This window comes from Antechinus flavipes, chromosome 3, assembly GCF_016432865.1.
Source record: "Antechinus flavipes isolate AdamAnt ecotype Samford, QLD, Australia chromosome 3, AdamAnt_v2, whole genome shotgun sequence".
Taxonomy (NCBI): Eukaryota; Metazoa; Chordata; class Mammalia; order Dasyuromorphia; family Dasyuridae; genus Antechinus; species Antechinus flavipes.
Window position 1 is genome coordinate 134,258,594 of NC_067400.1, and position 26,206 is coordinate 134,284,799.

Here is a 26,206-nt window from a genome sequence, read left to right on the forward strand (position 1 = left end):
CATATATGTATATATGCATTGTGAATCTACATATATAGATATGCATACATAACTATACACATACAGGAATGTGCATGCTACATACATGCATAAATACATATACACAATGTGCATTGAATATGTTTGTACATATATAAATGCCAATACATATAAAACAAGTAAAGATAAAATACAAATATCATAGCCTTCAAGGATCTTAAATTATGTTGGAAGAAAAAATATGTCAACAATTATATCTATGGATATCTATAATACAGATAGTATATCTATATCTATTAAAATATAGAGTGTAACAGAACATATTCATCTCTGTAAAGAACTATATTTTTCCTTATGTATTTGCACTTCCTGCATGCACACATAGAAATATTAATATGTACATACATGCATTGTATTTGTAGACACATCTGCATTTTTCTCCATCAATATAAAAAAAGTTGTGACAATAAATTTTATCTTTATATTTCCAATTCCCTTATTGCCTTGTACATAGTAGGCACTTTGTAAAAGCTAACTGATTAATTATGAGAAATTTTCCCTTCTCATGGTGATACAACCTCTGCTATCTTCCTCCTCCCTAGCACTTTAAAATTAGAGATTATAAGCTTTCATATCCATTTTTCCCTTACCTTTAGCTAGAGAACATAATTAAAATCAAATGTTTACTTAAGTGGCATAGTGAGAACAGTAGTATCATCATATCTCCTCATAACACCTAAATGTAGATTTCCACAACTAAACACATCAAAATGGGAGAATTGCAGCATGGTTAGGAGTAGAATGGCACACACATAAGGAATGAATACGACTAAAGAGCATATAAGGAAGGATGAAATGATGTTGTTCATATTCTGCATTGCAGCAAAGTTATATTTTCCTCACAGTACTTTCACTTATTTTGTTTTCTTTTTCTTCCCAGAACATACAACTGGCTACTACAGTTGCTTCTCCAACAACACGACTTCCTTATTTTTCTTAAGCCACTTCTGCCTTCAGATCTAGAATAAGGTGACATCTTGGCATAAAGTAGTACAATGTTTTGTAAAAAATTACTCTAATCTATATTTCAGGATTAACAGGAATTAGTTAAAGCTCTGAGTCTTGCTATCTACTCCAGATTCTAGCACCAAATAATAGACTTTTATCTTCTCTTGCCAATAAAACTTGATTTCACAGATGGCCTCTACAATGTGTTTCTGGGTCCACATTCATAAAACAAGATCTTGTGCACTCTCAGAGATATATTCCTTTTAATAGTCAGCCAGAGGACACAATTAGCTCAAAGCAGACATTTACTGAAATGGTATAATAAACAAAGTAGTTACTATATAATCAACTTCATACAGAAAACCTAGGGGCATGCTTTCATACAATCCCATGAGGTCTCAATAGAAATAGTTGTTATAGCCAGGGGAAAGGCTTATACATAAGGGACATGTTTGGACAGGGCACATTTGCAGAAGGGTAACACACTCTTTTATGCTACAGGGCTCTATTCATGTCCTCACAATACTTTTATTGACTTTGGTCTTTGTGCTCTGAGTGGTTTACCTATGCTACAAATTTGGAATGTTCTGTTTATTTCTGGGTTCTGCTTGCTTAAAATCTCTGAGAACAGGGACTATCTTTGCTTTTCTTTGTATTCTTAGATATGGTCAACTCGGTTCCTGGCAGATATTGTACAAATGATTATTGACTGACCTCCTTCAATATCTTTCTCTGCTTAAAATCTGAGGGAAGGGGAAGGGAAATTTCAAGATGATATGTAACTCCTAGCTTGGAACCATTAAGGAATCTTATTTCTGATATCTTACATCTCCAGTGAAATCTGTCAGGACTATAAAGAAAATACCTCAGTGTTCTATTGCTGTCTTTGGAAGCTGATATGTAAAGAAAATACTTTGAATGATGGAGTTAGATATACAAGGAGAAAAGGAAGGGAGGTAGCATTTGTTAAATAATTTTTATTTGATAGAATTTCTACTAATCATTTTTATAAATATCATCTCATCTATTTCTCACAGTAATCCTGTGAGCTAGGTGCAAGAATAGCCCCAGCAACAACAATATCTAGCATTTGATAGAGCCTGACTATAAGTCAGGCACTTCATTAAGTACTCTTATAAACATTATCTTATTTGATCCTCACGCAATTTTATAGTTGGGAATTTGAGACAAACATAGGTTAAGTGACTTTCATATGATTACAAATTTAGTAAGTCTCTGAGGTAATATTTGAATTTAAATTTTCTTGACTCTGTGTCTCGAGCTCTATTCATTGCCTCCCCTAATTTCTGAAGATTAGATTTATTTCTTTGAAATTTTTATGGATTCATGATTTCATTAGAATGAGTACTCTTTCCACTGGTTCAGATTGTATTCCATTCATGTCTTCTGAAGTATCTTATATAATAAATGGCACATATTGGTATATACATTTGTTATAACAGATCAACAAAATGTCCCTGCTTCATTTAATGTTTTGGATGTGACAATGAAGCATTAAAATTTCTTATTATGACAAACTCTGATTACTTCAATTCATGAACTTATGTCACATGTCATTTCCATTTTGCTGATATGCTGTATCACACATAATATTTCCTTTGAAGTTCTCTGGATGTTAATTTTAGAGGAATCATTATGTTCAACAGTTCAACCTCATGATTTTAATGTCATTACAAAACTAATATAGAGCCAAAAGAGAATTTAGAGGCCATTTAACCCAATCAGTTCATTTTATATGTATGAGAAATTTGTGTCAAAAGGAAGTTAATAGAGTTTTAATAGGGTATATAATGTTTCAGGATCGTGAGAACAGCACAGTACATAGGTACTTCAAGAAAGTAATAAAAAGCAGAAAACATAAAACAAGCTCCACCAATGCCTCCAAACTAATTTAGAAAGTGCTATATTTGTGCTACAGACCAAATCCTGTTAGGAAATCCAATAAGATTGTCAAAGCAAGTTATTTTCCAATCCATAACAAGAAGAAAGGCAAGTGCATGGGAGATTTGCCTACTAGTCCAACAAGAAGATCACTACAGTGCAAGGAAAAGAGTATGTATCCTGAAATGGTGATCCCAGATGAGATTTCTATAATGAAAAAAGCTGCTACCTGGTAGCTTTGTTACTGAGTTGATAATTCTGGTTAACAGATTCTAGCTGTGCTGAGTAGGGGCATCTATTAGACATTGTTATGGGCCAGAACTCTGAAACAAGGATTCTTACAAGGTGTTAAGTCAGTGAAATTGATAAAGACAATTGTTATCTGCTTTAGGATGATGCTTAATAGTTCTCTAAGTTCAGTATGATTGATTTGATCTTACAACAAATAATGGTTTCCTAGTGATATAATGATTGGTTTATACTCAGTATAGAGCATATAAGCTGGGAGCCTCAGCCAAATTCATTGAGAGCTAGGGAAGACAAGCAGACTGGAAGCTGAAGCAGAAATCCTTGGACTCAGATTCATCATCCCATCTCACATGCTGTGGTGGCAGGCCTCTCCTCCTGCATTTTCTCCACTGAAACCAAGACTCTGGAAGGCCTTTAAGAAAGCTAACTGGGCACCAGGAAAGGAGACAAGACTTTGAAAGAGATAATAAAGGGTTTGAACTTTAATTCTTGGCTACTCTTGTGGTAATTATTCTACTGAAAAGAAGGCTGCCCCAAAGACCTCCAGAAAACCTAACAAAGAACTTTACATTTTGGCATTTGAACATGGAGCTAAGAACCTACATCCGTGACCCAGAAATTAGGGTAAGTACAAAAATAGACAAGAAGGAAACTTTGTAAAGGGATGAACTAGTATTGCAGTTGAAATGGGTCAAATATTAAGAGAGGAGCCTTTTCCACTTCAAGGAAAATGTGTACAGAGCATGGTTAGACTTAGGAAAAAACAAGGTTTGATTGTAACTTGGATGCAGATTATTGAATTCTTCAAAATATTAAAATACACATCTCCTTGGTTCTCAAAGGAAAAAGAATTAGATCCATATGAGTGGAAATTAGGAGAACAACTATGTAAATACTACAATGATAATGGTACCTATTCAATTTCCAAAGAAACATTTTATACATATAACTTAATACAACTGGCTTTAGTAAATTATTTAAGTTTTAGAATAAGGAAAAAGAAGAAAGTGCAGGAGAGGCAGAATACTAACAAATTAGGTGAAAAGGATTAAGAATTAGACAAGAACAGAGTTAAGAACAATTCTGATGAAATTAAGGAATGTGATATTTCACAGCAGGAGCCATTAGGGAATTCTCCATCTCATGACCCTTCCCTTTCAATTAACCCTTCATGGGTGGAGGGAGAAGGAGAAGGGGGAGGGGCAGTCACACAATCAGCACCATCTGTGAAGCAGCCTATGAGAAGATTACAAAAGGCCCTAGTTAAAGGTAAAAAAGAAGTACAGGATACATCTGATTTAATAAATGCATACCCTGTGATTGAAGAATTTGATTCTTCAGGTCAATCCAGGAGAAGATACACTCCTTTTAATCTGGAAATTATCAAAGATTTAAAAAAGGGTTGCCCTCTTTATGGGCCTACATCTTCTTATGTTAAGATGGTATTAAATAATTTGGCTTATGGAATTTTAACCCCTAGTGATTAGAAACCTATAGCAAGGACATGTCTAGAATCTGGAAAAAACTTGTGGCTTTCTGAGTAAAGTGAACTTTGCAGAATACAAGCCCAATGAAATAAGCAAACTGGAGGTAATATACAAATCACCTTTAACCAACTAGCAGGTAAAGGTCAGTATGCAGACATTTCAGTACAGATTAATTACCCCATAGCAGCATATGAGCAAATTGCTGCTGCTGCTATAAAAGCATGGGGTTCCCTCCCAGGAAAAGATCAAGGGGAAGCCTTCTTGAAAATAGGGCAAGGTCCAAATGAACCCTTTGCTGATTTTGTGAGACATCTGCAGACAGCTGTCATACAAATAATTGGAGAAAATGCAGCTACAAGAATTATGATGAGACAACTGGCTAGAGAAAATGCTAATGAGGTTTGTAGAAGAATTATAATGGGGACTACACAAGGATGCTCCTTTAGAGAAGATCATAAGATGCTGTGCAATAGTGGGCACAAATGACTTTTATACCCAGGCTATGATACAGAACATGGGATAACAGGGTCCCTCTTGGCAAGGGACTTCCAGAGAGACTCATCAGTGCTTTCAATATGGTAAAGTAGGGCATCTGAAAGCTCAATGAAGGCATAGAGATTGAGTGAGAAGACAGGATGAGAGAATAAAACCCCAAACCTTGAGTCCAAAATGCAACAAGGGTTTCTACTGGGCCTCAGAATGTAGCTTAACCCAGGGAAAAGAGGTGGGCCCAGCTCCAAGACCTCAAACAAAAAACAAATGGGGCATGATGGTAGCTGAAGTTGCAACCAAAAGGTCTTTAGACGTTCAGGATGCTTATATGATCAATCGGCCAAAAAGAAATCAGATGGGAGAGAGGGATTACAGGACCAATCAGCTGAAAAGCAATCAGATGTCAGAAAGGGATTACAATTGGGGAGAATACAGGCTTTTTAACCCAACAGAAGGGCAGTGTCCAGTGCAAGCAGCTCCAATGTAACTGCTAGGTGATGTGGAGAAATCCAGAACGTGGTAAATGGAAAGGAGTATGTAGGTTAACTGCTTGGGAGAAAGGGTTTGCTTATATTTCTACAGATGGAGAAAGAATCAGATGGGTGCCAAGGAGCACCTTGAGAGAGACATAAAAAAGAGAAAAAACCTCAAAACAAAGGAGAAGACTTAACAAATATCTGACACTGAAAGAGCATGGCTGATAATGAGACTGTTACAGAACTTCAAAAATCTCAGTAATTATTGTATTCCCTGAGATAAAAAAGAAGACTGTTGCAGAACTTTAAAATCTGTAGGAATCATTGGATTCTCTAAGACATAATAAGACTGATGCAGGACTTCAAAACTTGCAGGAATTATCGGATTCCCCACATACATGAAGTAATGGACAATAGATTTGGACTATTTCTAGGACTTATGGACATGTTTAATTCCTCATGTTGATTCATGCTGTTTGTTAAATCACTACTAGCCTGTGCTATATTGCTAAGTGCTTGTGTAATGCCTTCCATGTTGATGGATTTATGTATACCTTTTTCAAGGAGACCCTTCAGAAATCTGCTAATCTGATTTGGTTCCCCATTTTCCTTTGGTTTGCATCTCCCTGAGATGTCAGGGAGGGCATGATCCCCTCTCTTTCTGATGTTTTAATCCCCTTATTGAGGAGTCAGGGAAGGTGTGATCATTTCCTTTTTTGGGGTTCTCACCTCCTTGAGAAGTCTGGGAAAGTATGACCACCTATGTTCTAAAACAAAAGAAAGCAGGAGATGTTATGGGCCAGAACTCTGAAATAAGGATTCTTACAAGGTATTGTCAACGGAATTGATAAATACAATGGTTATCTAGTTTATTATGGTGCCTAATAGTTCTCTACTTCATTACATGTACTTAGTACTTAATATAGGTTCTAAAAGATTCACACCTATGATAATGGAGTATATAACAGCCAGCAAGGATTGGACCAGATTCAATTGGACCACTCCTAAGTGGCTGGCCTGGCCTCCTGCACTACTCCACTGAAACTAAGACTCCTCTAAGGAGGAAAACCTCTAAGAAAGCTAGCTGAAGTCCCAAACAAGGAGAAAAAAAACTTTGAAGGAGACAATAAAGGATTTGGACTTTAATACCTGGCTATTCTTGTGGTGATTACTTTGTTGAAAAAAAAGGGTACCCCAGAAAACCAAAAAAAGAACATTATAAGACATTATAAAAATAAGTTTTTCGGGGACTTCTGCAATATTTGGTAACACTTATTACATGGTCATTAATAACTTTTGTCTTGTTGGTATTTTCTAATGTTTTCATTGTCAAAATTCCACCCCTATCTCCTCAGTTTGTGTAGTAGTATAGTATTTTCCATTTCACAATGCTCCTTTATATAAAGAAATTTTTAAGAAAAATTGGGAATTATAGATAGCATAACTGTGTGTTCCCAGAAGTACCTTACCTGTAATAGATATCAAAGAGAGGTCCATAGATTATAATATTTCATATGACTATATTATGAGATACAAAATTAAGTAGAATTCTTCTACCTGTATGTTAAAGAATTAAAAGAAAATATAAATGGACCATCTTTGTAAACAACAGCAACAACTAAAGTAATGAAATTATTATGTTCTAAAGCTGGATATAGTTATACTAAATAAAAGCCTTCCTTATAAAGGACATTTGTATGATGTCATTTATGCTACTGAAATATCAAAATATTTAAAATATCAAAATATTCAAAGAAAATTCTTATTACACACAATTTCATTATATGGATATGTTTTTTTCCTATTTTATTTCAAAATTTCCCTATTTTTTAACCCATCCTTTACCCTGAAGACAACATATTCTTTCAGTTTAGGAATTTATCTTATAGTGTAAGCTCAAAAGTATTTCATTATCAAAAATTTCTATCATCAGATGATCAAATTGAGCTATAATATTATCTGTTTTTTCCACTGACAGAGAAGTAAAAAAATGATTTTAAACTCTATCATTGTGTCTCCATACATCCACCTATTATTGAGGTGAACCCTGGAAATAGCAATGAGATCTAGGAATTAGCAGCATTGAGACAACTTCTAAAACTATACCTGTAGTCATTGAGACTCATTTGCCTAAGTTCATATCTGGCCTCTGACTTAATAGCTATGTGTCACTTAACTGTGTTTGCCTCAGTTTCTCAACTTTAAATGAGTGGTAAAAAGAAGGTAAAGTGAACAACTATATGAACACAATTACAAAATGCTTTCCACACAAATAAAGTCAGATCTAATCAATTGGAAAAAAATATCAAGTTCTCATGGGTAGGCTGAGTGAATATAATAAAAATGAAAATACTATCTAAATTAATCTACTTATTCAGTGCCATACCAAACTCCCAAAAATTATTTTAAAAATCTAGAAAAAAAGAATAAAATGTTCACCTGAAAGAACAAAAGGTCAAGAATTTCAAGGGAATTAATGGGGGGAAAAAGACAAATGAAGATGGCCTACGTGTACGAGGCCTAAAATTATATTATAGAGCTGTGGTCATCAAAAGCATTTAGTACTGGCTAAGAAATAGAGTAGTTGATTAGTGGAATAGGTTAGGTCGACTGTACAAAACAGTCAATGACTATAGTAATCTAGTATTTGACAAATGCAAAGATGCTAGTTTGGGGTATTAAAAACTCACTATTTGACAAAAATTGCTAGGAAAATTGGAAATTTGTATGGCAAAAACAAGACATCGACCCACACCTACACAGTATACCAAGATAAGGTTGAAATGGGTTTATGATTTAGACATAAAGAGTGATATTATAAGCAAATTAGAAAACTAACGGGTAGTTTACTTTTCAGATTTGTGGAAAAGAAAGACATTTGTGGCCAAAGAAGAGGTGGAGTACATTACTGAATACAAAGTAGATAATTTTGATTAAATTAACTTAAAAAGTTTTGTACAAGCAAAACCAATGCAGACAAAATTAGAAGGGAAAGAATGAACTGGGTAAAACATTTACATTCAAGGGTTCTGATAAAGGCCTCATTTCTAAATATGTAGAGAATTCAAGCCATTTTCCAAGTGATAAATGGTCAAAAGATATGAATGCACAATTTTCAGGGAAGAAACTGAAACCATTTCTAGTCATATGGAAAGAATTTCTAAATTACTATTCATCAGAGAAATGCAAATCAAGACAACTCAGAGGAACCACTGTACAACTTTCAAATTTAATAAGATGACAGGAAAAGATAATGATGATTGTTGGAGGGGATGTGGGAAAACTGGGACACTAATACATTTTTGGTGGAGTTGTGAACTGATTCAATCATTCTGGAGGGCAATATGAACTATGCCCAAAGGAATATCTAATTTTGCATACTTTGATTTAGCAGTGTTTCTTCTGGGCTTGAATCCCAAGAGATCATAAAGGATCATAAGACATCCATAAAGGGACCCACATGTGCAAAAATATGTGTGGTGACCCTTTTTGTAGTGGTAAGAAACTGAAAACTAAGTGAGTGACTTATTAGTTGGAGAATGACTGAATAAGTTATGCTATAAGAATGTTATGGAATATTATTGTTCTATAAAATAACAATCAGCGGGATGATTTCAGAGAGGCCTGGAGTGACTTACATGAACTTCTGCTAAGTGAAATGAGCAGAACCAGGAGATCATTGGACATGGCAACAACAAGATTATATGAAGATCAATTCTGATGGACTTTGCTCTTTTCAACAATGACATGACAAAGGTCTTGTGATGAAGAAAACCATCTACACCCAGAGAGAGGACTGTTTGGAACTGAGTGTGAAACACAGCATTATATTTTCACTCTTTTTGTTGTAGCTTGCTTACATTTTGTTTTCTTTCTTATTTTTTTTCCCCCTTGATCTGATGTTTCTTGTACCGCATGATAATTACAGAAATATGTATAGAAGAATGGCACATGTTTAACATATGTTGGATTACTTGCCATCTAAGAGAGGGGTTGGAAGGAAGGGGGAAGAAATTTGGAGCATAAGGTTTTGCAAGGATCAGTGTCAAAAAAATTATCCATGCATATGTTTTTAAAATAAAAAGCTTTAATAAAATAAAAATAAATAAAAAAGAAAGAAATGGCAGTCCACTGTAAGAAAACCACTATTTAAAAGGGGAACTTAAAAAAAAAATTAAAAATACAGGGGATGAAGAGATGTTATTCAATAAGGTTAACCTGTTTACACAAAAAGATGATACTTGTAAGTATTGTAAATTATATCTTTATTGGAGTAGTTAGAAAGTATATGCATAGACAAAAGGTTTGGATATAAGTTGAATTTGTTGTTATCATATAAAAAATTAGGGGTGAAAACTGGGAAAAGAGAAAATGGGGGACACAATAAAATATATTACACTGCAAAAAAGAAGTATAAAAGGCCCATTATAATAGATAGAAAGGAGGTGATGGGTGAGCATCATTTGAACTTTCATTAAATTTTTTTATTCAAAGAGGCAATGGCTAAGTATGTACTCAGTTGGGCATAGGAAAAAAAAATACACTATAGGAAAATAGAAGAGGAAAGGGGAAAGAAAGGAAGATAACCCTAAATGTAGTCATGGAGTACAACATGACTTAACAGCAACAAAAACTCAAAAGAAGGTAAAGAATAGATCACTTACAATGTGGTATTAGTGCTAGTAGTAACTTCTCCAGCAGTGAAGAGATAGCTTATGTCCAAACTTTATCCAATAAATTGGTACACAAAATATAATATAATTGCAGTAATTCTGAAATGAAAATTTGACAAACAAAAGCTTCAGACCACACACAAAAAAACAGCAATAGCAACAATAAATACAACATTCAAGTTAATGTGCAGGCTAAATTTTAAGACAAATCTTTGAGTTTCATTTGTTGCTTTTCCAAAGTAAAAAAACAAACAAACAAACAAACAAACAAACAAAAAAAAAAACAACAACTCCCCAAATTTGTTCTTTAGCACAATATAGGAACATTTCACATATAACATTTTACTAGATTTGATGATTGGTACTGATAATGGTCTGTCTTTTAATCTATGAAAACCATGTTTAAATTGTACATCTTATGATCAAATGTTTAGAATCTAATAAACTACCACATAAGAAATCTATGGGAAAAAAACAAAAACAACATCAAAATGTTTCTGAAATTTTATGAGGTGGTAGAAATTGTTCCAGGTTTGCATTATCTAGCATGTTTTTGACTAATATATGATTAAACTATTTTTTTCATGATTCATTTCAGAATTTGCCTTTTGCATGTTGTTAAAAGACTGAACTATATCCTTAGAACTAAACATTCTTCTCAATTTTAGGATCCAGAGACAATTGGGAGTAGGGAGGATGAATTTCTTTTAGAAATTGACTTATTTGTTCTCTAGTAAAATTTCTTTTGAGACCATTAGAATTTTGTTCCTTTGCAGTTCTGCAGAATTTACTCTGGGGATCAAGTGTTTGATTCTACCAATAATGGTATTCTTACTTCATTTGTATGCGTTTCAGAGAGCTCTTTAGTAGTCAAGGGCATACTTTTCCCTGAGAAATCAAATTTTTTCCACGTATGTAGGTTTCAACTATGTTCTAGTCAGTATGTTTGACCAAATTTTAGTGAGTGTTCAGGCTATATTTTAATGTACACAGTTCAGCCCTATTTTAATTTTTCTTTGTTTTTCAGGTAATGAAAATTGCATAGGGAGAAAAAATGAAATTATGAAAAGGCAGTATGATTCCATAAATTAATCTCTAGTTCTGCTAGAAGAAACAGAAATCACAGTCTCATTATGGCTGTGGGAAATCTTGAGATCTATAAACATTCCCTCAAAATCAGATATAAAGTCACTTACTTTATCTAAGGCAATACATACTCACGCACACAGAATTAAGACAGTTATAAAACCTAAACATTAAGGTATTGTATTCAATATATGAAGATACCTGGTGCTTACAGATATTTTGCTAGTAATATCATATTCTTGTTAATAATTCTTGAATATTTAGATACAAAAGATGGTTATAAACCAAACAGTCTTTAGTCATTATTTAATACTATATGCAAGATGTTATATTAGATATTACAAGAGAAGAAAAACAGAAAGAAACATTTGACATATCTTTTCAGAAGAAGTTCATAATTCCTTTATGGAGACACAATTATAAGATGTTTAAGGTCATGAAAATAACATTTTTAACTTTCCATTTATATCTAAGGAAATAAAAAATGTACTGGAAATATTACAGTTTCAGTAGAATGCTGAAAATGTTTTGCTGACTGGACAATGAGTAGAGAATTAGCTATTTTAAAATGCTCTATCTTATTTCTGTGTGAAAATCAAAATGTACTTAAATAGTGGTAATATACCACATGGCAAGTGTCAGTACTAGTAGATGCAGAATAAGTAAGATTGCATAGATAAATTTTGGACTTGGAAATTGATAGCTTACAGTAGGCTTTGAGTAAAGAGAATGTTCTTCTGGTTGAAAATTTATTCAAATGCCTATTAATCATCATGATGAACTCTTGCATGGCTAATTGGTAATTACTCTTCTTTTTAATCTTTTTAAAAAGTTCTTTTGTATGTGTTTGGTATAATTCTACTCACCACATTTAAGAAGGAAGTTGGAGCTAATTTTGAATTTAAACAACAAACCTGTCATACTTGAGTAATGAGAGCTCAATATTTAATGAGCTCACCCTTTCAATGTTTAAATAACTATTTTTAAGGAAGATTTTCCCTATATCAATATGAAACATTGCATTGAAAAATTGTACATTTCAGATTTTTTTTTCCTTTTGTTTTATTGATTAGTTCACATCATCCTCAGAATGAAACTGAACTTAGCTTAGTCTACCCTTCATACACACATGCAGCTGTGCGCACACACATACACACACACACACACACATACACACACACACAAATTTATTTATAGTATACATTCTATCCTTCCTAAATTAATTACAGTACAATTTTTTAAAATTCCCCTTATCTTTCTCCATCACTTCCATCTTTTTTATCCTTAATGAGAGCAAAATTTATATACTTTTTAGATTTATACCTTTAGTATTAACTTAGTGCCTGGTATAGTGAAGTGTTGGAATACAGGGAGAGCTGCTGAAATACACGGGAGTCACCTCACAGTGGCTGCTGGGGATCCAACCCAGAATGGATCTCCTCTTGTGAGAGGATGAGGCAGCTGGTATTCTCTGACCTCTCTGACTGAGAGGACATTGCATTGTTTTACCTCTCTCCTCTTCCCTCTGCTTCCAATTTATCTCATTCCTAGTCCGCAACACCTGTGTCAACAAAGGCTGACCTGCAACTCCTTCAGATGCTATGATACACAGCTGTGGAGGCTCTCAGAGAATTATCTGTCCCTTAACATTGTAGTATATTATCTTGATTAACCAAACTTCTTTTTCAAGTATTTGATAATTTGGTTATATATTAAAACATATATATTATATATATATATATATATATATACATATATATACACACACACACACATATATATATATTTATATACACACATGAATATACATATATAATGTTCTTAAATTTGCCCACAGGATATGTTGTTTTTGTATTAGTTGTTGCTGTGGCTGTTTCCTTGCATGTAATTTGAAACTTTTTGTTTGTCAGTCTTTTGTTTTATAATTGCTGCAATTGTTTTATATTTTGCACACCAATTTAATTGGGTAGTTTAAATATTCTCTCTCTCTTCAGTATATTTATTTTTGTAATCAAAGTTTGTTGACATATTAGATCCCTGTGCATCTATATTAGTTTCTTGAATAGGGAGTGGTGGACTAAGAGCCAAGATGGTGGAATAAGGTAGGAACTCATCTAAAATCTTATAAATTCCATTGCAAGCAACTTTTAAGTAATTATTCCATTTAAATTCTGGTGAACCAATAAAAGGTGAGAGTAAAACAATTTTTTAGTCAGAAAAATGTAAGAGGTCAACAAAAAAAGTCTATCTCATTGGATTGAAGCTCAATCCAGCTATTACTAGGCCATCAGATAGCCTTAGAAGCATTTTCATTTGTGGCATCAGCATCAAAAATTTATCAGTCCACAAATGGTAGGGAGATTGTACAGGTGACACAAACGAGATAATAGGAGACCATTTATTAGCACTGCTTATACTTGCCTATTGCACTGTCTATACACAGTTATAGATGGAAGGAAATGCCTAGGCAAAGAGAAATAATAGTGTACTAGTCATAGTTCTAAGACAAAGAAGAAAGCTGGAAATCATTCATAAGAAGGCAAGTGCCCTGACTCAAATTATGGCAGAAAGGATTATTAACATTTGAATGACCACAGAAGATAGGGGCCCAAGTAACATTTTCAATGTCATAAAGAACAAGAATATTTCTGGCCACAGGAGAGTAAGGGCCATGGTATTGGGGCCATGTTTTCAGTTCCAGGGTGGGAAAGATTGCTTTTGTTCCCTCAAAGACCTCAGCATAGGCCTGGAAAACAATGAGTACCTTTTATTAAATCATGCAATCTTAAATAAGTTGAAAAAACTAAAGACCCCCCAAACTAGCTCTGAATACAGCAGCACTAAAAACATGAAGAAGAGAGCAATATCTTTTTACACCTAGGTGTAGAGGTTAAAAAGCAAGAAATTGGGTGGAAAAATAACCACACAACAACAAAAAGGAACATGACAATAAAAAATTAATGTGATGACAGGAAAGATCAAAACATAAACTCAGAAGAAGACAATGAAGTCAAAACAGCTACATGCAATGTGTTAAACGTTGGGAAGTGAACTAGATACAGGCACAAATAGAATTGCTGGAAGAGATAAAGAATTTTTAAAAACACAGAAGAATAAGTCATTCCTCAACTGATAAATGGTGAAAGGATTTGAACAAGCAGTTTTCAGAAGAAGAATTCAAGTCTTATCTACAATCATATGGGGAAAAATGGTCTAAATCACACTATTAAGGAAATGTTAATTAAAGCTAGTCTAAAGTACCACCTATCACCTATACATTTGACTAATATGACAGAAAGGAAAATGGCAAATGTTGGAGAGGATGTAGAAAAACTGGGAAAGGAATACTTTGTTGGCAACAAGTGATTCAACCATTCTAGAGAACAATATGGAATTAAGAGCCACAACTTTGCATAACATTTGTTCCCACATTACTTTTTATCAGATCTCTACTCCAAATAAATCAAAGAAAATGGAAAAGGACATATATTTGTAAACAAATACATAGCAGCTCTTTTTTCTTGTAATGGCAAAGAACTAGAAATTAAGGAGATACCCATCAGTTGGGGAATGCTTAAAGAAATTGTGGTATAAGATAGTGGTAGGATATGACTGGGATGCTTTGAGAAAAACTTAGAAAGACTTAAATGAATTGATGCAAATTAGAGTAAGCAAAATTAGGAGAACATAATGCCCAGTAACAGAAATATTTTATGATATCCAAATCTGAATGACTTAGCTATTCTTAGTATTTCAATGATCCAAGAAATTCTGAAGGATATATGATGAAAAATATTATCTATCTTCAAAGAAAGAACTGAGTTTGAATATTGATCATCATGCTTTCAATTTGTTTTCCCCTTGGGGTGTGTGTGTGTGTGTGTGTGTGTTTCATTTTGTATTATGGCTAATCTTGAAATATGTTTTATATGTTTACCCATGTATAATCTATATCAAAGTGCATACCTTCTCACTGAGGATGAACAAGGTAGGAATTTTTTTTTTAAATCAGAACTTAAAAAATGGATGTTGAAATTTATTTTTACTTGTGACTGAAAAAAAGTTTTAAATGCAAAAATACTATTTCTTATTGGAGAAATTCATTAAGTTCAATATAATTTTATTTTTGAACATCATATTTTATTCAGGCTGATTTTTTGATATAATTAATTGTAGAGCATTTTTTCCTTGAAAATATTTAATCCAATCTCTAAAACCTGTAGAACAAATAAAATTATGTCTAACCTTTCTCTCTAACTTTTCTAAATTACATTATCTCCTTACATAACAAGATATGTCTCTTATTTTTTATTGTTGTGCAGCTGATTCCTCTTGTACGTTACAAATCATGCAAATAAAAGTAGTTTTTACTATTTCCTATCTATCTTCTGAAGAATAGAATTATCATCAAGCAAATCAATTATTCATCATTGGTTCTATTTTTAGGGATTTAGAGATTTGAAAATTGGAAGGAATCTTTAAGTTTACTGCCATGATCACATCATGCTAAGTATTTGAGCTGATTTGTTTCCTGAACTCATCCATTTACTAATTTTAGCTATGTTCATCTAGCTACTTTTGTCTTATTTAAACATTTATTCATCTATTTTTCCTCCCTAAATTAATCTTCACCATTGAGGTAATGTTTTCTTTTTAAATACAAGACTATTAAGAGTGAAAGAGAATTTTTAAAAATGGAAGTCAAAATCTTACAAGAATGAATGTTGAAAATTATCTTTCATGTAAATGGAAAAATTAAATATTATTGTGAAAAAATAAAGTAATACAAGACTGTTTCATCTGTACTCTTTATTCTGTTAATTTTGTTAAGTTATATGAATTTCTAGTTTATCTATCTTGTCACAAGTTACAGTTTATAAAGACCTAGGATACTTAGTCAATTGAATTTACTTCTATTTAACATCTATTTTTTTTTCCTTATCCATACAATGTATTTGTATATCTAGACATTTGAGGCATTTAACTCCTTAAACTCTTCCTTTCCATACTTTTTCCTCTTATTTACTTTTTCTTGTATTTGCCTGTGTATATGAATATGTAATTTTCTTCACTTTTTTTAATTTTAAAGTTTAGTTTAAAATTCTTCTGATAAGTTTCACATATTTATGTATGAGCTTATTTTCTATATTTATCTGCTTTTCATTCATTTATTTCCTTATTAGTCCTTAAATTTGTTGAATCCATTTCTAAGAATTCATACCATTATTCATTGTTATTCAGAAATCTAAATCCTTTCCCAAGCCTTTCTCATTTCCTTATCAGGCTTTTATTTCCAAAATCAATCCTTTTCCTTTGAGGAGATTACTTTCAATGAGCCAGAGTTCTGAAAACTCAGGGTGAATTGAGGAGAATTGGACTGAGAGTAAGAAGGTAAAATCAAAGTCTCCATTTTATTACAATAATGAAATTGGGACTAAGATAAGGCAGTGATACTCATTTAAACAAACAAGAGAAAGTGGTCCAAGTTTGTTACTCTAATAACTTAGACCCCTACCATAAGCAAATCATATCTTTAATTCATAGTTGTCTTACAAAATCTATTCCTACTTTTTTTTTCTCCTCTCATATTCATTATTGCTGTGCTGAGAAAACAAGGTGGCTTAAGTTAAAAAAAAAAAAAAAAAAGCTTATTTCATTGGTGTCTCCAGGGAACAAGTCTCTATCACAGCTTTATTTTCTTCATTCTTACCAATTTGAAACCTAAGAGATCTCAAGTTTCTTCCATTCCAGTAGGAAGTGGAAAGTGAGCCAATAAAAAGCATTTCAATAGAAATCTTAGTGAGCAAATCATGCTTTCAATTTGGAGAATAGAAAATGTCATATAAAGAAGACAAAAATAAGTTATAAGAAAAGTTCATATTATTGTTTAGTCACAAAATCTACTAAATTTAAGCAGTGCTTAATGGATAGGTTTTCCTTATGAACTGAATATGACAAAAACTTTCTTACCAGATCACTTTAGACTTCTTTCTTGCCTAGTTCTGAAAGGCCTCAGTTCTTTTATACTGCTAGCTCTTTGATGTTTAAAAAGTTCTTCAATTACTCTGAAAGCACAGATAATTTTTCCCTAATTCCACCCTCCCATTCATACATGCTAATGAATGTACACAGGCTCATTTTGAATGTCATTGTCAACCGGATGTTCACATAAGATATGCAAAACTGTGGGATGAAAAGTAAGATAACTTCATCCAAAAGAGAATAGTAAACTTACCCTACTTTTGTAAAAAAGAGGTCTTTTTAAGTACAGGTACTGTGAATTGTAAATGTAGCAAGCTTACTTAAGAGGGGGGAAAATGAGAACCTGTTAAACCATATTTGACTGAGCCAAATTTCATTTAAATTCTGGATTATTCTGAATAGTTGCTTAGCAGATAAATGAATTATTTTTGGTCAAAATATATTTACAATTATCAAAACACTGGAATTCATTGCCACTCTCTTCAAAACTGTTTTGTTTCAGAAAAAAAAAATCTCTCCAAATTTAGTCAGAACCATTAAAACATCCTCAGAGATTTATATTAGTTCCCCAAGAAATGACACTGATTTTTAGTTCATGTGGATTTCAATTTATTTTTATTGTTTCATTGGTTAACTGCAATGAATATTTCATCATCACATATTTTATACAAAGGATTCTGCTTCTAAAGAAAATGCAACAGATTACTCTTCTGGAGAAAAGAATGATAATAACATATACTAGATTAATAATAGTATTCTTGGGTGAGTAAGAATTGGGTAAGGGATCCATGCTATTTGGACTGTTTACTTGGGGAATTAATTACCTATTTTTAAAATTAAATATTATACAAAGATTACTCTAAAGATGCTATTTATAACTTCTTGGCTAGTTGTGAAGCAATATAATCCAATCAGTAAACAGTTATGAAATACTAAAATATAAAGTTAGTGATTATAAAAAATAAAGTCCTCCCCCCTTTAAATTCACTAATAAAATTTAAAAAAAAATTGTGCAGTTATTTTAATGTATAAAATTACATTTTTTACAAGCTCTTTGAAGTTAGTAGATTGGCTCAAAAGTCCTTGTCTGATATTCAACATATTAACTTTTTTCGTTTTCATTATCTTTAAAATGAAAGGGTTAGATTAAATGGCTGAAATGTCTTTTCTAGTTGCAGATCTCTGATCTGAAGAAAATTTATCAATGACCTATGTTTTGAAATTTGCTTTTTTAAAAATTTTTTACAATTAAAAAATAGCCTTTAATTCTCTTAGTAGCTGTGACCCTCAAATGCAATAAAGTACAAATAGCAAACTAGAAAGTCATATATAAATGTGAGTTGGAACTTTCATTACTTTATGTATGCCTATTATTTGAAACATGGTTAATTTTTTGTTGCATGTTCAAGGGAAAAAGAAAAAAAAATTAATTCTGTTGTGCCACAGTTCCCTTTTAATGTCCTGACCCAATTACCCTAATTTTCCTATTCAGTCACTCTGCCTCAGGTTATAACCATTCCTTCTTAATGTTTGATAGGATAAAGATTTTTATCCATTTTAGATATTATTAGACTATCAGGAGCCTCTCTAGTACTTCCCATTATGTCATCCTAGATGCCTCTCCCCATTAGGTCATCCCCATCCAGGTATCTTTCCCATTATGTCATTGTTCTTGTTACTCTATAAAAGAATTTTGTATCCCACATTCATGGCTGAATTTTTGGAGACTATAGTTTCATTCAGCCTTGGGACCAAATCATGGATCCATTTGGTCCCAGTAAATCTCTCCCACTTAAATAAATTATTAAATTGTTCTCTAATCTCTATATTGCTCAGTTTCTCCAGCATTAGAATTCTAATAATGGTGTTCTTCCCACCAGTTTTTGCCATGGATGTAGATGTGATTTGACTACCAATGCTAGTGTAATGTTGCAGAATGATGAGGTATCTGATGATTGTAAATTTCATAGGACGATAAAGAAGTCAAAAGGAGTGCAGCTTGACAGAGAAATAAGAGGAAATATCCATGTATTTCATAGGATAAGAAAATATAAATGAATTAATTGTAAGAGGACTGAAAATGTAAGAAAGAAACAAGTTTTGAAGGGCTTTAAAAGCCAACCAAAATTATGGTCTGGATTTTAGACTAAATACTCACAAATTCATTAAAGTATCTAATTAGGTAATGGTGGGGGATTTCAATATATGTCACATGATTGTCAATTAAATGAATAGGTAATTTGCAATTTTGGCTGACTTGGGCAGGGTTATGATAGAATTATTTCCAAATTTGAAGGGCTGTCTTATGGAAACAGGATTAAACTTTTAAAAGTTTATCTAGTATTTATTGTGAGGAAAGGATAAGGAAATAGGAACATGAGTTTAAAAGGGCTTCAGCTAAATAAAAGGTGTAGAAAATTAAATAAGTGATTGAGAATAATTTGGTTTTGCTATAGATATATTCTCCTGGCCCATATATTGGTTCATATTATACTCTTTGGATGAATAGAGCCAGATGAAATAAAATTAAAGAAGGATAATAGGTTTAAAGAGGATTAGAGAATAGAACTTGAGGTCAACTCAAGAATGAAAAAGAAAAGAGGCAGTTTACAAAACAAAGAAATTTAGGTCAAAAATGTAGGTGTGGATATTAGTTATTTGTTATTCAGTTGTTGAAAACTCTTAATGATTCCATTTAGGGTTTTCTTTCTCCACCATCTTCCCAGAATTTTCCCTTATTTGGGATTTTATTGGCAAAGATACTAGCATGGTTTGACATTTCCTTTTCTACTTCATTTTATAGATGATGAAAATGAGATAAAAAGGGTTAAGTGACTTTCCCAGGGTCATCCAGCTAGTATAAGAACTCAGGACCTGTTGATACCCAGGCCTGTGAGCTATCTATTACACAATTTAACTTCTGAGGTCAATTAAAGAGTAAAGCAAATGATACAGTGGATTGTGGGATAAGTAAAATTTGTGAAATGGAAAGTTAGTTTATAAATTAAAGAAAATAAACTGAGCTTATCAAGTTTTTAGAAGTAATTTCTAGTTGCAAATATTTTCAGTGCTATTAGATATAAAAATTAAAAAGAGTAACTATCTCAAGTATAATGGATAATGCAGAAAATTGCTTAACTGACATCACTTGCATATCATATATAACTTTTACATTTCTGCTTTAGCCAGGGGTAGCTATATCTCCTTCCCAGTGGAGAGGATTAGGGTGTCTGAAGAATTTCTTTGCAAAACTTCCTATTGTCAGAGACAATAAAATGTTTCTAAAAGGAAAAAGGTATCTAAGAATGTGGTGTTTGGTAATAGGGTAATTGTTATGAAAGAATAAAAAAAGAAAACATGTCTACAAACAACAACTACAACAAAAATTTGCCCTGCAAAAAAGAAACAAACAAACAAAAAATCATAACCTCAAGGATCTCAATTCATATTGAAATATATTTAGAATAATTTTTCCTAGCAAAATGATGAGTGCATCAAATATCTTTTGACCAAATTATCTTTATATGTAAAAGGTGACTGACTAGGTTTCATTGTCAAATATAATACATAGAGAAAAAAAATACTAGCTTGTTTTCAATTACATCCTATGTTAGTTTGCATAATTGCTCAAGCAATCAATTCATTAAAAATCCAGATCTTTCCTCACATTTTAGTTTACTTTTATAACTAAATGCCATTCTATTTCTTTGTGATATCCTATTCTGCTAAAATTATGGCATTTCAGAGATTTGACGTAGAACAGAAAATTGTTGCACATTTTCTGCCTTTTTATCAGTACCCGTCTTCAAAATTCCAGTCAAAACAATTCTTAATAGAATATAGTGATCTTTGACACCAGTGTAGTATTCATTGTTGCCATGAAATGTATTTCTATTGCCAAGTTAACAGCCAATTAGATTTGGGCTTCTGACCCACTTAATGACCTTGAGATCAAGCAAAGAAATGCATAGGAATAGTTTTCCCTTCATCAGAGTCTGCATTTCTGTATGAATAGGAAAATTTACAGTAGGATAATCACTAACATTTTAGTTTTCAACCAACTTTTAAGAATTTCCTCTTTATAAATAAGTCAGTCTACAAAAGTATTTCTCTAAACATTTAACCACATTCTTCAATCTCTCCTCCCCCAATACACATTTATTAAAAAGCTATTAAAATAATCACATATCACCATCTGGCTAAAGTAGCAGTTAATTCATAAAACACTGTCTTCAATATATACGAGAGAATTAAATTCCTGTATAGCTTCCAATGATGAACACATAGATCCCAATTATTGGGTGAATTGCGTTTGTCACTTTTTCACCTTTTTTTTTTATCTTTATAAAAAACTGATAATGAACTTCAATACCATTTATAAATGCATTAATTTTAGAGTAATGCATGCTTTTGTTTTCTTCCTTAAAAAAATAATTTAACACAGCAATATTTAGCAGATATTATTGGTAATGATTTCCTGAATAACTTTTTATTCTTGTTTATTTTTTTAAATCCAACATCTCATTTAATGGAAGTCATATAAATTGTTATACATTAAGTTCCATGCCTGAAATAACCAGGAAACATAACTATACAACTTTAAATCATTCTCCTGAGAAGCTCCTTCCTCTTTAAAAGGTCCCGGAATTCCTCCCTCCTCCTGTGAACATTACTCAAAAGCTTTGAGTTAAATAGACTCATTGCTGAGGAGAAGAATGTAAGAATATAAAGTGTAATGAATAAGAGTCACTTTTTAAAAGAATCAACACGATTTCCCATAATAATATCAGTACCCTAGAGAAATTCTCAATCTGAAATTTGCAGATATGAACACTCTTCTTTCTGGGTTTTATCTGGTATTCTATAAAAAGGAGAAAATATATTTTCATGGAGAAGATTTGGCTATAATACCAATCCAAAAAGAAGGAGAAGGAGAAGAGAAAAAAGGGCAAATATAAAAAAATAATGGCATGTGAGGATTATATTAGTAACTATGTCCTTCAGAAGTAATAAATGTGGTTGACAGTTTTTGAATGGAAATCTGAGTGTAAGAAATGAATAATTGACTGAGAAGATGTCAGTGAAGAAAGATAGATTCCATATAACAAGATACATTTTTAGCCATGGCTAGCTTGTAGCTAAGAAGAATGGGAAGAATATGTTAGCTAAATTAACTTAGAAAAAGATAGAGAAAATAAACTGGAAATAGATAAAAAATAACACTACTACTACTTGGTAACCCAGAGGTTTTCTGATTTTTGTAATTGGTAATAAATAAAATGAAATTGAGATTTTAAAGGAAGAGGTAAATAAAACCCCAGAAATATGGAAACAAAGTACAACAAAATTGATGATTAGAATATGGAAACAGAAGGACTACACCTTTTTCAAATGAAACAGTTGCCATTGAATAGATTGCAGGGGGAAAAAAAAATTATGTCAAGTAGAAATACCTTTTTGGAAATTCATGCACTTAATAGGCAATTTTGTTGACTATTGTGGTAAAACTAAAAAAAAAAAAATAAAACCAAAGGTAATTTTTGGAGTAAATGTTATATACTAATAACCAAATGGTCACATCACAATTTTAATATTTAATATTTTTATATCCTTCAGTTATATGTAAAATTATTTTTACATTTGTTTTTAAAATTTTGAGTTCCAAATTCCCTTACTTCCTTCCTATTTCACCCCCATTAAAAAGGGACATGTAAAGTTTATCAAAACATTTCCATAAAAGTCATGTCATGAAAGAACACAAAGAAGTCTACAATTTATGATAGACTCCTATACATTTTCTGCTCTCTGCAATACCAATGATGGTCTATATCTCAAAGAGATTTTATAAGGGAAAATGAACCTCTTTATCCAAAATATTTATCACATCTCTTTTTGTTATGGTTAAGAATTAAATACTGAGAAATTGTCAATCAATTGGTAAAGGACTGAACAAATTGTGATATATGATTGGAATGGAAAATTGTAATAATGTTATAAATAAGAAGCAGGATGATTTCAGAAAAAAAAACCCTAGAAATTCTTATATAAATTGATGCAAAGTGAAGTGAAAGATCCAGGATAGCATTGATTATACTAAGAACAATAGTTATGATGAACTGTGAATGACTTAGCTATTTTCAGCAACACTACTTCAATTATCCAACACAATCTCAAAAAACTCATGATGAAGCATGCTGAGAATTATTTAGATATCATCTGAAGAATACTAATTTCCATTTCTTTTGTATCTTTCTTTGCATTCTTAGTATTTAGCATAGTACCATATACAAAGAAAATACATTTTCTATCTAATAGGAAAAAAAAAAGCTGTTCTGGTTGCTTTGATATCAGGCTTTGAACAAAACTTCTTACATTCTACAATTGTTTTTCTTACAACTTAGTTTCTTAATTAGAAGAGGAAATAATGAGGAAGTCAAATAATTCTATTGTATATACTGAAAACTGAAAAGGTATAATTCAAAAAGGTAAGAAAAAATATAGGTATGCTTTCTTGGCTTTAGAATCTAAAACAGATTATGTGACAAAAGATAATGAGATCTCTCATAAAGTAAATCCCGAATTGTTGTTTACTTTGTTTTTGAAGCAGACCAGAATGACATTACTATGTGAGAATCCAATTATGGTGTTACAGACTGTGCCTGATCAGACCAATAAAAGCTCAGAATGCTGGGATACTTAGTCTATATGAACAGTTGGGGCAGTTTCTCTAATTTTGGATATTTTTCTTTTCCTTTGCACTAATTCAATTCTGCTTTGCTCATAAAGGACAACACCTCTTCTGATAAGGGCATATCATACTGTGCTGTCCTGTCCCTCTGTCTCTTATATCAATACAATTAATCCTAAATTCTTAAGAGGTACCTTGAGAGTATCCTTATATTGCATTTTCTGACCACCTTGTGAGTGCTTGCCCTGTGTGAGTTTTCCATAAAATATATTATATATATATATATATATATATATTTTTTTTTTGGAAAGCATGAATTTGCCATTTAAACAATGTGGCCAGCTCAACAGAGTTGTGTTCTTTGTAGTAGAGTTGGAATGCTTGGCAGTTTAGTTCAAGAGAGTACCTCAGTGTCTGGTATCTTACCCTACAAGGTAATTTTCAGAATCTATACTTCAATTGGAAGTGATTCCATTTCCTGGCAGATGTAGGTATACTGTCCAGGTCTCATAGGCATACAACAATGAGGTCAGCACAATGGTTCTGGAGATCTTCAATTAGTAATCATACTTCTCCTCCCCACACTTTCCTTCTGAGCCTTCCAAATACTGAATAAGCTGTGGCAATGTATATGTCAATCTCATTATTAATTTGGACATCCCTGGAAAGTAAATTTCATTTCTGGACAATGGGCAATGCTCTAGAGCTTTTCCAGTCATCATGAACTTTGCATGCTATACTGATGGACTTCTCTGGGCAACTGAATTTTGACATAATTTTCCATAAGCCCTCACAACTGACAGTATTAAAGGCCTTAGTCAGATCTACAAATGTTGTATAGACCTCTGTTCTGCTCCTGGAACTTTTTTTTTTCCTGGAGTTGTTGGGCATTAAACACCATATCAACTGTTCCTCGGCCCCTTCTAAAGTCACACTGGCTTTCAGATAAATGACTTTTTCCCCTAGTTGTAGGGACATTCTATTAAGAAGGACTTGGGCAATAATTTTGCCAGCAACAACTATAAGAGAGTCCCAAATATGATTGTCAAGGGACAATTTATTTCCTTTACTTTTATAAAGATGAACAGTGGAGGCATCCTTGAACTTCTCGCCAAATAATCTGAAAAATTTCAGTTAGATTTTGAATGAATAATGGACCCCCTACCTTGTAAATCTCAGCTGGAACAGAATCAGCACCTGGTGCTTTATCACATTAAAGTAGCCTAATAGCATTCAAAACCTCCTCTTCAGTTGGAACTTCAGCTACAGAATAATTGATTTCAACTTGAGGAAAACAGCTAATAGCTTCAGCATTTGTTGTTGATGGTCTGTTGAGAAATCTGTGGCACTATCAGCACTGAATAATTGAGATACACCATAGGTCTTTGGCCAATAAATAGTCTTCAGTGAATCATAAAAATACTCCAACATGTTACTATCAGCATAAAATTGAATTTCATTTGCCTTTTTACTGCATCTAAGTTTTGACTGTACTTTACTTTTGATGGAAACAAGGAAAATGAAATGTACTATATACAAAGTAATAGCAATGTTATGGGATGACAGGTGTGAATGCCTGCTATTCTCAGTTTTACAATCATCCACAACTACTCTGAAGCACTGATGGTGAAAAGTCTTATCCCTACCCAGAGAAGGATCTCTCTCTCTCACTCTTTCTCTCTCTCTCTCTCTCTCTCTCTCTCTCTCTCTCTCTCTCTCTCTTTAATTTTTCTTAAGGGTTTTCATTTTTATTAGGATGGGGGATCTATGGTTTTTTCCCAACAGCTTGACTTTTATGGAAAAGTTTTGCATAGTTTCACAAGTGCTTTCTTAATTTTGAGTGGGGATAAAGGAGAGAACCTAGAACTCAAAAAATAAAAATAAAAACAAATGTTAAGAAAAAGAAATTCAAATAAAAATATATAAATTTATTGAATAAAAGTTACAGTGAGAGCACATAATCAAGAATGAATTCAAAAGACTAAAAAAAATATTGAGTAGGAAAAAACATGGAAAAGAATGCAGCTTGTGAAATGGGAGGGGAAGGGAAGACCAATAAAAAGCATTTTTTTTTCAAGAACAATGAATGAACTGGAAGGATTTACAGGCCAGGCTACAATGAGAATATTAGGGTATTCCAAGTGCTTGGGAATGTATGATTTAATTGTAATCTAAGACTTAGAG